The sequence below is a fragment of the Saimiri boliviensis genome, chromosome 2 (genome assembly GCF_048565385.1).
Source record: "Saimiri boliviensis isolate mSaiBol1 chromosome 2, mSaiBol1.pri, whole genome shotgun sequence".
Lineage (NCBI taxonomy): Eukaryota > Metazoa > Chordata > Mammalia > Primates > Cebidae > Saimiri > Saimiri boliviensis.
The window spans coordinates 173,264,706-173,280,737 of record NC_133450.1 but is presented as its reverse complement, the minus strand read 5'-3'; the positions used below and the strand labels follow the sequence as shown (position 1 = coordinate 173,280,737).

The following is a 16,032-nucleotide window of genomic DNA, read 5'->3' as shown; positions in this document are numbered from 1 at the left end:
AACACCCACCTATGAGTGAGAACATGGCGGTGTTTGATTTTCTGCTCTTGTGTCAGTTTGCTGAGAATGATGGTTTCCAGGTTCATCCATGTCCCTACAAAGGACGCGAACTCATCGTTTTTGATGGCTGCATAATATTCCATGGTGTATATGTACCACATTTTCCCTATCCAGTCTATCGTCAATGGGCATTTGGGTTGGTTCCAGGTCTTTGCTATTGTAAACAGTGCTGCAATGAACATTCGTGTGCATGTGTCCTTATAGTAGAATGATTTATAATCCTTTGGATATATACCCAGTAATTGGATTGCTGGGTCAAATGGGATTTCTATTTTTAGATCATTGAGGAATCGCCACACTGTCTTCCACAATGGTTGAATTAATTTACACTCCCACCAACAGTGTAAAAGTGTTCCTATTTCTCCACATCCTCTCCAGCATCTGTTGTCTCCAGATTTTTTAATGATGGCCATTCTAACTGGTGTGAGATGGTATCTCAATGTGGTTTTGATTTGCATTTCTCTAATGACCAGTGATGAGCATTTTTTCATATGTTTGTTGGTCTCATGTATGTCTTCTTTTGTAAAGTGTCTGTTCATATCCTTCGTCCATTTTTGAATGGGCTTGTTCGTTTTGCCATGCAAAAGCCCTTTAATTTAATTAAGTCCCAGCTATTTATCTTTTTAAAAATTACATTTGCTTTTGGGTGCTTGGTCATGAAATCTTGCCTAAGCCAATGTCTAGAAGGGTTTCTCCGATGTTATCTTCCAGAATTTTAATAGTTTCAGGTCTTAGATTTAAGCTTTTAATCCATCTTGAGTTTATTTTTGTATTAAGTAAGAGCTGGGGATCTAGTTTCATTCTGCTACATGTGGCTTGCCAATTGTCTGGCACCATTTGTTGAATAGGATATCTTTTCCTCACTTTATGTTTTTGGTTGCTTTGTCAAAGATGAGTTGACTGTAAGTATTTGGGTTTATTTCTGGATTCTCTATTCTGTTCCGTTGGTATATGTGCCTATTTTGCATCAGCACCATGCTGTTTTGGTGATATGGTTTTCTAGTATAGTTGTAATGCCTCCAGATTTGTTCTTTTTGCTTAGTCTTGGGCTGTGTGGACTCGTTTTTGGTTCTATATTTATTTTAGAATTGTTTTTTTCTAGTTCTATGAAGAATTCCAGTTCTGTAAAGAACTTAGAGAAAGTTCCAAGCACTGATGAGTAGAATGTATATTCTGTGGTTGTTGGGTAGAATGTTCTGCAAATATCTGTTAAGTCTATCATTCCAGCATATAGTTTAAATCCATTTTTTCTTTGTTGACTTTCTGTATTGATGACTGTCTAGTGCTGTCAGTGGAGTACTGAAGCCCCCCAATATTATTATGTTGCTATCTCATTTCTTAGTTCTAGTAGCAATTGTTTTATAAATTTGGGACCTTCACCGTTAAGTGCTTGTATGTTTAGGATTTTGATATTTTCCTGTTGGATAAGGCCTTTTATCATTAAATAATGTCCCTCTTTGTCATTTTTAACTGCTGTTGCTTTAAAGTTTGTTTTGTCTGATATAAGAATAGCTACTCCCACTTGCTTTTGGTGTTCATTGCATGGAATGTCTTTTCCACCCCTTTACTTTAAGTTTATGTGAGTCCTTATGTGTTAGGTGAGTTTCTTAAAGGCAGCAGACACATGGTTGGTGAATTCTTATCCATTCTTTATCTTTTAAGTGGGACATTTAAGCCATTTACATTCAACATTAGTAGTGAGATGTGAGGTACTATTCTATTCATCATGCTATTTGTTGCTTGTATATCTTTTTTTTTTAATTGTATTTTTTGTAGGTCCTGTGAGATTTATGCTTTAAAGAGGTTCTGTTCTGATGTGTTTCCAGGATTTGTTTCCAGAGTTAGAGCTCCTTTTAGCAGTTCTTATAATGCTGGCTTGGTAGTGGTGAATTCTCTTCAGCATTTGTTTGTCTGAAAAAGACTGTATCTTTTCTTCATTTATGAAGCTTAGTTTTGCTGGATACAAATTCTTGGCTGATAATTGTTTTCTTTAAGGAGGCTAAAGATAGGGCCCCAATCCATTCTAGTTTGTAGGGTTTCTGCTGAGAAATCTGCTGTTAATCTGCTAGGTTTTCCTTTATAGGTTACCTGGTACTTTTGTTTCACAGCTCTTAAGATTCCTTTTTCATTGTCTTAATTTTGAATAACCCAATGACAATGTGCCTAGGCAATGATCTTTAGGTGGATGAATTTCCTGGATGTTCTTTGAGCTTTTTGTATTTGGATGTCTAGGTCTCTAGCAAGGCCAGGGAAGTTTTCCTGTATTATTCCAAATACACTTTCAAAACTTTTAGATTTCTCTTCTTCCTCAGGAATACTGATTATTCTTAGGTTTTGTTGTTCAACATAATCCCAGACTTCTGGGAGGCTTTGTTCATGTTTTCTTATTCTTTTTTCTTTGTCTTTGTTGGATCAGGTTAATAAAAAAAACTTGTCTTTGAGCTCTGAAGTTCTTTCTTTTGCCTGTTTGCATCTACTGCTGAGACTTTCCAGAGTATTCTGCATTTCTATAAGTTTTCTCATTGTTTCTTAAAGTTGTGATTATTTTTTATTTATGCGATATATTTTATTGATTATTTGTCCCTTCACTTCTTATATCACTTTTTTGATTTCTTTAAATTGGGCTTTGTTTTTTTCTGGTGCCTCCTTGATTAGCTTAATAACTGACCTTCTGAATTCTTTCTCAGGTAAGTCAGGGATTTCTTCTTGATTTGGAACCATTGCTGTTGACCTAGTGTGATTTTTTTGGGAGTGTTGAAGAACCTTGTTTTGTCATGTTACCAGAATTGGTTTTCTGGTTTCTTCGCATTTGGATAGGCTATGTCAAGGAAGGTTTAGGGCTCAATGCTGTTGTTCAGATTCTTTTGTCCCACGGTATATTCCTTTGATGTAGCACTCTTCCCCTTTTCCTAGATATGTGGTTTCCTGGGAACCAAGCTGTAGTGATTGTTATCTCTCTTCTGGATCTAGCCACCCAGCAGGTCTACCAGGCTCCAGGCTAGTACTGGGGGTTGTCTGCACAGAGTCCTGTGATATGAACTGTATGTGGATCTCTCAGCCACGGATACCAGCACCTGCTAGCATTTGGGATGTCTCCCAGGTCCTGCAGGAGCATTCCGCTTCCTTCAGAGAGTCTGTGAGTTCTCTTTGCTTTCGTGATTTATTCCTGCAATAGTCCTGGAGCAAAAGTTCACGATGCAAGATTCCACATGCTGCTCCATCCATCCAAGTGAGACCTGCAATCTAGTCCTGCCTCCTATCTGCCATGATCCTCCTAAATCTATACTCAAACTTTTTCATAATCCCAACATAAACCCTGTATTCATTAAACACTAACAACTTCCCTCTCAGCTCCTGATTATCTTTAATTCTACTTACTATATCAAAAAATTTGCCTGTTCTTGGTACTTTGTGTGTGATCTTACAATGTGCTTCTGTGTCTGGCTTATTTCACTTATACAGTATTTTTGATGTCTATCTATTTTGTAATATGTATCAATATGTCATTTCTATTCATGACTGAGTAATATTTCATTGTATGTATATACCACACTTTGTTTATCCATTTATCTATTGATGGACATTGGGTTGTTTATACCTTTGGCTACTGTGAATAGTGCTGGGATGAACATTGGTGAACAAATGCCTGTTTGAATCCCTGGTTTCAATTTTTTTGAGATACACACCTGGGAGTGGAACCACTGGTTCATTTGGTAGCTCTATAACTTTTTGAGGAATTCCAAATTGTTCTCCACAGTGGCTGCATCATTTACATTTCCAGCAGCAATACACAAGGGCTTCGGTTTCTCTACATTCTTGTCAACACTTGTTATTTTACCTTTTCTTCTATAGTTTAGCCATCCCAGTGGGTGTAAAGTGTTATCTCATTGCAGTTTTTATTTGTATTTGCCTAATAACTAAGGATATTAAGCATCTTTTCCTGTGCTTATTGGCCATTTAGTTATCTTTTTTGAAAAATGTCTATTCCAGTCCTTTGGCCATTTTGAATTGGATTATTTGATTTTTGTTGTTGAGTTGTAGGAGTTCTTTATGTATTCTAGATATTAATCAATTAGCAGATACATGATTTGTAAATATTTTCTTTCATCTGGTAAGTTATTTTTTCACTATCTTGATAATCTGATAATTTGATGAAGTTGTATTTATCTATTTTTTATTTTGCTACCTGTGATCTTGGTGTCATATTCTATACTTTTTTTAAGGCTTTTTATTTTGAAATAATTTTAAGCTTAGAGAAAAGCTTAAGGAATAATACCAAGATGTCCAATATGCTTTTTATCAGATTGACTAGTTTTTAGTCATTTTGCCACATTTGTTTTATCTTTTTCTCTCAATCTTCTATAACTATCTACCTAGGTCTATACAGATAGACACTGATAGATGATAGATGTACATAAGTATAGAATGGTAGATAGGTAGTTAGATATATACACACATATCATATACATAATTTGAATACATTTTTTTCTGTACCATTTCAGAGTAGGACGCATGCATTAATGCCCTGTGGGACTTCTGTGGTTTGAATCCCCTGTCAGTGTTAAAGAAAGGAAAGAGTGTCAAGGTTTTCTTTCCAGCTATTCACAGTAGAACACAAGAGGAAGAGGGAGAGGTAAAGCCTAAAAACTGCTGCAGTCAAATATCAAACAAAATAGAGCTGGGGATGGTGGCTCATGCCTGTGATCCCAGATTCCTGGGAAGCTGAGGTGTGAGGATTACTTGAGGCTAAAATTTGAGGCTGCAGTAAGCTATGATCATGCCACTACACTGCAGCCTGGATGAAAAGGTAAGACCCTATATCTTGTATTATAATTCACCTCTGCTGTTTTACTGATGACTGAAACATTTCTTACACATGTTTATTGGCACAACAAGTTGTTCCAGTCTCACTTTGTACCTTGCCTGCCTTAGCAGTAGAATCAATCATTTGTCCAAGGAACACTGATCCTTTATTGGGGAATGGTATTTAGAAACCAAGATTTGGATGCTAGGTGTGTTCATAGCTACTGGTGTGTTATTGCTCCTAGGTCTTTGTCTGCCTACCTATATCTATCTATTTGCAAAATCACAGATTTAAACTGATGTCAATTCCAGCTCAACCCACAGGATTCTTTCTTGCTTTTCCCCATTCCGTATTTGTATGTTTCTTTCTCCACAGTAAGAACTTCAGCTTCCAATAAAACAAATGTATTTACTCATTTTCTCAATCCTACAAGACAGAAAAAATTGTTTCAGAATTGCTACATAGACATACAATTATAAAAACAAATCTATGAAAGAGTTCAAGATTTGCTTGCTATTCTTTTTTCCACTGGATTGAGAATGTGTATGATCAAAGTCTTTTGTTTAAAAGTTAATTAAATGTATCCTTTTATTTTTCCCATTCAGTGTGGTTACACCATTCATTTGAAATACAATGGGGATAGCAGGGCACAGTGGCTCACACCTGTGATACCAGCACTTTGGGAGGCTAATGTGTATAGATTGCTTGGGCCTAGGAGTTTGAAACAAGCCTGGGCAACATGGTAAAACCTTGTCTCCACAAAAGTAAAGAAATTAGCTGGGTGTGGTGGTGTGTGCCTGTAGTCCCAGCTACTCAGGTGGGAGGATAGGTTAAGCCCAGGCAGTTGAGGCTGCAGTGAGCTATGATTGTGCCACTGCATTCTAGCCTGGATAACATAAAAGAAATACAGTTGGGTTTACATGTTTCTGTTTAGCGATTTAGGTTTTTTTTCCTTTTTCTACTGCCATTCTTACTGATTTAATTTTACCTTTTTAATATGAAGGACATTAACACATTTCAATAGTCAAAACCATATATAAAAGTATGCCCAGAGAAGTATCCTCCCTCTACTATTCCTTTTATCCCTGTTCTTTCATACTTTTTGTAAGTAACCAATTGCACTACTTTCTGGCTTAAACTTACTGTGTTTCTTTTTGCAAAAATAAGCTGATATCTGTATTTTCTTTCTTACCTAAGAGGAAACATACTATATATATTCTTGTACATTGTTATTTTTTCCCCTACTAAGGTATCCTGGAAATATTTTTTGTCATTTGACAGAGATCTTCTCCTTATGTTTTACGGTTGCATACTACATGTCATTGATATACTTTAGTTTGTTCAATCAACCTCCTAAGACCCACCTGAATATGGACATGCTTAAACACTTAGTCTTTCTATTTCTGGACAATTAGATAGTTTCCAGTGTTTTGCCATTGCAAGTAATGCTTTAATGAATAATCAGATGCATATTTGTTTTCATATTGTTAAAAGTTTATTTTCAAGATAGCTTTATAGAGTTGGGATTGCTACGTAGTAATTTTGCTGGATATTGCCAAATTCCCCTCTATAGAATTGTATCATTTTGCAGTCCTACCAGCAATGTGAGTATGCTTGTTTTTCCAGAGCTTTGCCGACAGATCATAGTCAACTGTTGAATTTTTGGCAATCTGATGGGTGAAAAATTATGTCATTGGGATTGTATCTATCTTACAATAAATGTGGTTTAACTTTTTTCATATTTTTAAAGTAATTTTTACCTATTTTTGGTGAATTATTTTTGCTCATGTCTTTTGTCCATATTCCTATAGGATTTCTCATGTTTCCATCCCCCTTCCCCAATTTTAAAAAGTGCTTTATACATTTGGGATAATAGTTCCTTTTCTGTGATATATATTGCAGTTGTTGCTACCAAATTATCATTTGTTTTTGTTTCTGGTGTGTTTGTTTTTAATTTAAAAACCCTTTACTTTTATGTGATCAAATTTGTCAGTCTTTGCATTATCACACATGGACTTTGAGTGACATTTAGGAAACCTTTTTCCTTTACCCAAGTTATATACACATTCATTAGGTTTTGTTCTAGTACTTACACAATTTCATTTAAAAAAAAAAAACTTAGCCAGGCATGGTGGGTCATGCCTGCAATCCCAGCACTGTGGGAGGCCAAGGCAGGCAGATTGTGAAGTCAGAATTTCAAGATCAGCCTGACCAACATGATGAAACCCTGTCTCTATAAAAAATACAAAAATTAATTGGGCATGGTGGTGCCTGTAATCCCAGCTATTGGGAGGCTGATGCAGGAGAATTGCTTAAACCTGGGAGGTGGAGGTTGCAGTGAGCCAAGATTGTGCCACTGCACTCCAGCCTGGGTGACAGAGCAAGACTCCATCTTGGAAAAAAAAAAGAAAAGAAAGAGAGATAGAGATAGATATGGAGAGAGAGAGAGAGAGAGAGAGAGAGAGAGAGAGAGAGAGAGAGAGAGAGAGAGAAAGAGAAAGAGAAAGAAAGAGAAAAATATTGATCCCTGATGCATTTAGAGTTTATTCTTGTGTATGGTGGGAACAATGGATATATACTTTTTCTTTTTTTAAATGTCTACCTGAATGTCTCAAAATCATTTATTTAAGTCTCTGGTGCCTCAGTCATTTGAGATACCACTTTATGGCGTACTAAATATCCATATTAGAGTGTTCTGTTTCTGTTCTATTTCATTGATCTTTTTGTTCATATGCCATTACCACACCTTTAATTATAGAGGCATTTCAGTGTTTTTAAGTATTTGGTAGGGCTCATAGCTCAAACCATAGTTCTTTCTTTTCAGTTTTTGTTCCTAGCTATTTTGTATGTTTATTTTTCTAAATGAACTTCAGAATCAACTTGTCTAGTTTGCAGGAAAAAAATACTTTGTAGCATTTTTATTTGGGTTGAATTGAATTTATAAATTAGTTCAAAGAGAACTGATATGATGATGTTGAGATATGAAGAACAAGATATGTTTTTCAATGTTATTTTCATATCTTTTGAGAGTATTTTATGATTTGTTTCATACAAGTTGTGAATTTTTTTGGTTAAATTTATGCCTAGGCATTTTATTTTTGTTGCTGGTTTATATGAAGTTTTCTCTTTTGAATTTTATCTTCTAACTGACTATTATTTGTGTATATGAAGGCTAGTTTGTTTTTCCTTTAAGGGGGTCTTGCTATATTGCCCAGGCTGGCCTCAAACTTCTGGCTCAAGCAATCCTCCTACCTCAGCCTCTGGAGTACCTGAGACTGCAGGTTCAAACCACAATGCCAAGTTTAGGTTACTGATTTTTATAGGTTAATTTTGTTTCTTGCTATCTTGCTGAATTCTTTCATTAAGTTTCATCATTGATTCTCCACAGTTTACCATTTAACTATTATTCATCTGCATATAGACATAGTTTTATTTGTCTTTTAATTCTTATGCATCTAATTATTTTGTTGTATCTAATTACATTGGCTAGTATCTCCAGTAAAATATTAAACAGTAGCTAATATAGGAGGTTTTCTAGCCTTTTCCCCAGCTCCTGTTAGGACTGTAGCATCTCCTCATTAAGTAAGATATATATGTAGATACATAGATATGCGTGTGGTGTGGAGTGTGTGTGTATCTTCATATCTTCATGTCAAAGAAATAAAATTAAATATCCAAAGTAAAGAAATATGCATCCATTCTTATTTTCTGGAGAGATTTTGTTAGGAATGGGTATCAAATTTGTCAAAGAACTTTTCAGGATTTAGAGAGGCAATAAGTCTTTTAGACTTATCATAGGGAATTATGTTAATGTAGGTTCTCATATTGAACCATCTTTTCATCCCTTAGATAAATCTAACTTGATTGTATTTTCTTAATAAGGTATTAGAATCTATTGTCTGATATATTATTTAGGATTTTTCATTAATGTTCATCAGTGATATTGGCCTATAATTTTATTTTTTGTGCTATTTATCAAAATCAGGTTTCTGTATCAATGTTATACTTACTTCAAAAAGAATTTTTAATTGATTTTCTGTGCTCTAAAACAATCTATGTAGCTTTGGGATTATCTCACCTTTAAAGATTGATTAGAATTCCTCTATGAAAGCATCTGAGCCTGCTGGCCTGCTGCTCTTGGGGAGATAGTTCCCTGATAATTTTTATGTCTTCTCTGGAAATTTGTCATTTAAAGACTTTTATTTCTCTTAATGTTAATTTTGTCAAAGCTTAGTTTCATAATAATTTATGCATTCTGTCTAAGTTCTCAAATTTAATTGTATAGAAGTATATATAACAGTATTTTATAAATTTTTAAAGAACTTTTATTTGTATCAAGAGGTAATTCCTCCAAGTCATTCATTTTCTATATATATGTTTTCTCATTTTTAAAAATAAATTATTTGGCAGTTTTTTTATTTTATTGGCTTCTCTTTTAAATAACTAGTATTTTGAAATATTAAGTTAGTCTATAGGTTTTCTGCTTTATGCTTTATTTTCTGCTCTGATCTTTTCTTGTGTGTGTGTGTGTGTGTGTGTGTGTGTGTGTGTGTGTGTGTGTTTGCTTATTTTTTTCCATCTTAGGCTTTTGAAGTAGAAATTTTAATTATTTTTTAAGCATTTGTATTATTCCAGATAAAGTCTCAGATATGTGCTTAGCATTTTAGCAATTAATATTGAATTTCATCTTTTTGAGGGTGATTTTCTTTTTCTGTTTCACCTATGTACTCTATTTTCTTCCCCTGATTTTTATGAAGTCTCTCAAAGACAGTATCTTACATTACAGTCTCTGAGAATGTATTGCCAATAGAGCTCTGTAAAAATTTTAAAATTAAGGTTATGTCTTGTGGGTAATTTGAAATTCATGGCATTTTCTTTTTAAGGTAGTGTTAAACGTGTGGTTCTTGTGTGGTTTATTTATTCCCTCTTTTTGATCTTGCAGTTTGTAGGGAGATTTGATTCATGTGGCCATAATCATCCTTAATGGAAAACACTCCTATAGTTTAACAAATTTACTGTTTTGTGTTTCTTCTGCATCTTCCCCACTTATTTATCAAAGTTCTGAGTACTTAGTAGATATTCGACAAATGAATTAATATAAAAAATTGTAATAAGTTTTTAAAAATTGTTTTGCCTTGTCTTATTGCTTTGGCTCAAAGTAACTGCAGTTTAGTAAATGTTTAGTAAACATTCTAGTCTTGGAACCAATAATTTCTCATGATAACTAGTCTTAATTGGAAAACCAATTACAACTCCAGTCTGGTGAACAGAAGTATCTTTCTCCTTTATCTTTGTCTTGGATCTTTGTACTACTGACTTGGGAAAATGTTAATTGATCTGTTGCAGTACTGCAGCAATAATTACCTTTAAATGGAAATAGCTATCTTATACTTAGTGAAAGAGAACGGTGCAAGGGTGCAAGACTCTAATAAACAGATAAACTCTAGACATTGGTGGAACCTTTTGGCAGGGAAAATGCTGGTGTAGGGTTCAGTATAAACAGGAAAGGCAAAGACAACAGTAGGATGCCACTGTTTAACATAAGGAAATGAAGTTTCCCTTTTTTTGAATTATTGGAGAGAGTTTAGCAACATATGTGCCTTGGGCGAAGAGTTGATGAATAAAAGATCTGAGATGGTTTGTGGCTTCCAAAATGGCAAGTAATAAAGATGTTGCAAATAGGATCCAGCAGAAAGGTAGGGCTGGCCAATGGGCTAAAGGGATGAAGACTTCACTGAAATGGAGCTGAAACGAATTATCCTGGGTCATTTTATAGATTCACTGTATAATATGGTATGAAGTCATGGGAGGCTGTGAGGTTAAATGCAGAATCAGCTGCTTTCCAAGGTCTTAAATATCTGCTTCAGAGAAGGAATATAGTGTCAAGATTTGGGAGATAAATTTGTTTTGCCTAATTAGGTCATCTAGGACTACTTAGAGTCTATATGCATTTTACCCAAGTAATGTTTGACATGAATATCATACAGTATTTTCTGTTAATTGCATTTTCAACATAACATTGTAGTAAGAATGCTTGTATTTTATAAAAACTCAGGAGTAATGGTGAGGGAGAATATGCCATCCAGCAATATTTCATAAAACTAATTACCTGAGGGAATTCAGAAAAATTTGCACAGATAGATATACTACACAGGTACAGTAATAAGCTCTTATAAAAGATGAAGTGTTCTAATTACAAAGAAATTATTATAATGCATGACAATTTTAAATTACTCTCCTTATTTTGTGTTGCATTTAGTTTTTATTGGAAAGCAAAACAAAGCAGATAGGAATTTGTCATCCATTTTTAGTTTCATTTTTTAATTACTCTGAAGTCATTCAGGATAGGTGACCTTTGATTTTAAATACTATTCTGAAACAATTTTTATTTACTTAAAATTAGACTGTGATGAAAACATATTCACCTTTGGTCTTAAAAACTATGCTGATGGCATATAAAAGAGTTAATAATAAAAGATGCTTCAATTATGTCCCTTATGTCTATGTAATGCCTATTTTGCTTAATTTTCTTTCCATGTCTAAGGACATATAATAGTTATCATTTATTGTACAATTTAAAAAAATGTTTGTTAAGTATTTCTTTCAAGTTTTTCAGGAAAACAAACATTCACAAAAACTACATATTCCTGGCTTCTGTTTTTTGTTGTTATAATTCCTTTAGTTACATCTGAAACAAACAGGAAAATCCACAGAAATCTAAGAGGCGAAAAATAAATGCTCTCTTCTGTAATTGTAATATAATCTTGTTCTATAAATGCAGCCAACGGAAGAGTAAAGAGAAAAAATAAAATCAGGCCAATACTTGTTCTCTCTGTGTATATGTGTGAGTGAAGGGGAGGGTAAAGGTGGTGGTGGAGAGGTGGTATGAGGAATACAGGTACTTTTATTTTAAGCAGTATTGGCTAAGAAGTCATGCATTTTAATTTGTTTAAAATATAACACTTATGATACTCCTTGTTGATTCTGTACACAATAGCTAATTGCCACCATTTTCTTTTTTCAGGTGGGTAGAGACCACAGCCTGTGTTAGTAACTAAAAACACAGACCCTTGCCTTCCTATTTTTCTTGATGGCAATGGCCGTTTGACCCAATGGTGACCATTGATACATAGGAAATTCATTGGAGGAACTTACAGGAAATCTCTTTCTCCCTGATAAGAGAGAATTTCCTTGTCCCTCCGGCCTTCCTTGCCCCACTCACACCAGGGTTGTATGAGTATATGATGCTTGGAATGGCTACAGCCATCTTGGGTTATGCAGACGGCCATGAAACACAGAATATGGCAGGGGAAACACACCTGGAAAGTCTGGATCCTCGAGATTGCTGAGTCACTGCATCAACCTGGAGACCACTATGCCTCTGGGCTTCCATTTTTCAAGTCATTTTTAATCTTATATTCTATTACATGGAGCCCAATACATTTTATTTATGTGGGTATCAATTTTTTTTAACCTTAGAAAACACTGAGTTGGCAAAGAATCTAACATGGTTATAGCCACACATTATGTAATGTTACCTGACTGATACCTGTAGAGTCACATGCTTCTTTTTTGTAAGCCTAAGGTCCATGGAGTTCTTTGTAATTATTGTAATTCCTAAATCCTGTTAAAATCCCATCTCCACTGCATCTCTTTCACATCTGGTGAAAACTGTTTAGCCATTTCTAGTTTACCTTTTAAGCTTCCCCCGCCCACCCCCGTTTCCCTCCTCCTTTGTCATCTCTCCCACCAATCAACATAAAGTGCTCCATTGAATCCAGACGAGTTCTCTGTTCAAACACAGCAGGCTGCCATTACCCAGTGTGACTTTCTCGCTTGCCACCCTGCAATTTGTGCTTGCTTTCTGCTCAGGAATCACATAGTTTGATTTGATTATTATCTTAGTATGCACACAGGACTTTTTAATGATGGAAGCTCCTAGATAGGTGGGAGCATGTATGTTTTCAGTAATTTGCTATTGTATCTCATTTATAGAGTAATCATATATTTCAGACTAAATCAAACAACTGGTGTAACAGTATAGAGTAACCATATACACCAGACTAAGTTAAACAAATGGAACAAAATGTCCGTAGTTAGAACTGTCCCATTAAATCTGTGGTATACAGTTGCACAATTTATGCAACAGCAATCTGCAAAGAGCTGATTAATAATTAGCCTACTGATCACGCAGTATCTGCTGAATATTTACTCTTTTTCCTAGTCAAAAATGTTTATTAAAACATTTAGAAGCAACACATGCTTACATAGAAAATGTAGAAACTGCCAGACAGAAAGACATAAACATAAATTACTCAAGACTGTATATTCCAAAACAATGCTGTTAATGTTTTGGTATTTTGCCCTGCAATACTTTTTTTCTGCATAGGTTTCAGTAGGAATTTTTGTTCCTTTGTTTGAAGTTATTGACCAGACAGAACTGAGACAGTAGGAGAAACTGAAGGAGGGTTATGTTAGGAAAGCTTCCCTAAAACTCCTCCCAAGCCCATATTAATCATAGAACAATGATTACAACTTCGATTGTTTATTATCTTCAAGATGATGTCCTTTAGTTTTTAAAATACTGTAATTATGAAGTAATATTATTATTTATATTTTAAAGATGAGGTACCTAGGTCAAGAAATTAAAGAATTTGCCCGAGGTGAAACACGTGCTAAGTCCTAAAGCTGGAAATGAAGTCCATGTCTGACTTGACTTCAAAGCAGGTGTTTTTTTCTCTTACGCTTTTACCCAATTACCAAACACCAGAACCAGCAGGGAGTTGTTTGGTTCCAGTCCTTTTATTTTATAAACGAGAAGACTATCAAGAAGGATGCTTTGGAAATTAAGCCTAGAGGTTGCCCTTTTTGGATTCAGTTTCTCCTGCAGTCTCTCTTCTGGTCTGGTCAATAGCTTCAAACCAATGAACAAAAATTCCTTCTGAATCCTATACAGAGAAAAATTGTTACAGGGCAAAACACCGAAATGTTAACAGTTTTGTTTTGGAATATACGGACTTGGGTAATTTTTGTTTATTTCTTTCGGTCTGCAGTTTCTAAATTTTCTATATAAGCATGTGTTGCTTTTAAATGTTTTAAGTTAAGCTCTGTTAGTCAGTCTCTAGCCTCTTTCTGCTTTTCCCCTCCATACAATCCCTGGTACTAGGCACTGTACAAATTACTCCAAATGGTGAAAATCAACAATCACAAGCACTCTGAATTCTAAGAGTTTTGAGGGGCTCTCTGACAAAAGATAATGTCTTTCATTTGATGTGCCCGCCCTCAGATGCCATCCCTAAAAGCAAGGCCCCATTTTACATCTAATCCAGCTTTCAAACGGGGTGAACATTTCAGGGCAGAGCAAGGAGGAGGGATTATAGAGCCTAAAGCTGGCAGAGGACAGCCAAAATCAGTTTATTTGGGGTGTGCTTGCTTTCTTAAGCCTGCATCCTAGTCAAAACTGAACACAGCTGTCCTTTTTCAAGGCAATTTCACTCCCAGACTGAGTGTTTGGATTTCAGCTTGTTGTTTAATAGTTCTAGAATTCAAACAGTCACCTTGAGGCAGGAAGGTTAGCACTCCATTAAGATGGATGGGGAAAGTTCACACCTCTCACTTTTACTTTATTTCTTTGCTTTTCTTTCTTGCCTGCAAACTCAGCAAAGCTAAAGCACATTTACTACACAGACTGTTTTTATACCCACTGGGCTGAAAAGTTGATTTACTAAAGAACTTGGATTTTCCAGGAAAAGGCAAAGTCCACAGAGAATTTTAAAGTCTGAAAAATAGGTAGGATTATCAGAGGAATCAGAAACCTTATGCTAGATCCTTTGGTTCTTAAATCAATCCCCAAAGAGGTTTTAAAGCTCATGTCCTTCTTGGATGGTTCTTCTGGACCTTCTTATAAATGTTCTTCATATAATATTTGTTAAGAGGGAGCGCTAAAGCCGGCAGCATTTCTATGAAACACTGGCTGGTGCATTTTTGCCCTGTTAGCTTTCGCAAATGTTGATGGAAAAGCAATGGAAGGGAGTTAATATTTGCTCAGTGCCTAGCATGTGAAAACCTGGGGCTGGACACCACGGCAGATGGTGAAGAATAATACCTGGCTCAGTCCCTTACCTTTGATGAAGGAAAACACACCATTTCCCTAATATAAGCCCCAGACTCCGAGAATAGTTATAATAGAAATTCATGTAATAGGTCCATAAAGAAAGGAATGAGTTCTTTTGACTGGGGCATTTAAAACCACTTATTGGAGGTGGGATTCAAAACCAATTTGGGGGATCTGGTAGGGGAAAGATGAACTGAGTGGTACAGTTCCTTTAGAAAAAGATTAAGGTAAACCGGAATACGCAGTATTGAGAGCTGAAAGCTACTCTCAGTTATCTGTAGTGGGTTAGGCAGAGACTGGTGATGTTCCCCATCCTCGCCTCCCATTTGTGAACAGATAGGAAGACCACATTCCTCAGTCCCACTTGTGGTTAAGTGGGGTCATGTGACTGTTCTCTGGCAAATGGAATGAAGGTAGAGTGATGTATCCCTTTTCTCTTTTTTTTGCATGGCTCGTTTGGCCAGCTGAATGCAGAGGATCTAGCAAAGCCCTCTGAGGAAGCTCTTATAGATGATGGTCCCATAAAATTAAAAAAAAAAAAAATAGCCAAGATGCTGTAACCACGGAACAGAAAGCCATGCACCGAATACCTGATCAGACTGTGAAGGGTTCAAGCGATTCTCCAGCCTCGGCCTCCCGAGTAGCCCACCACCACGCCCAGCTAATTTTTTGTATTTTTAGTAGGGATGGGGTTTCACCATGCTGGCCAGGCTGGTCTCAAACTCCTGACCTTGTGATCCACCTGCCTCAGCGTCCCAAAGTGCTGGGATTACAGGCGTTAGCCACTGCGCCTGGCCCAGCCCATTTTTCTGATGTGGATTTCTATGCGTGAGTTTCTTGGGGTTGTTTTATGCTACAACTTAATTAGGGGTTCTAAGTAAAAATGTTTAGAAAGTAGGGAGTTTCTTCACTACAGAGGATACTTGGGGATTTCATAGCTTATGGAAAGAAGAAACAGACTTGGGGTGCTCTGAGGAGATGGGTCTAAGGCTGGCTGGTTTGGGATGACTTTAAAAACACCTTTCACTGCTTTCTTTGATTAGAAGAGTAATAT

The 16,032-nt window shown here is 35.8% G+C and overlaps 1 long non-coding RNA gene across 1 annotated transcript in view; it reads left to right on the top strand.

Moving 5' to 3' along the window:
* LOC141583733 (uncharacterized) overlaps positions 1 to 16,032 on the top strand; it is a 308,184-nt gene that overhangs the window by 147,029 nt on the left and 145,123 nt on the right. The gene's annotated exons all lie outside the window — the stretch shown is intronic.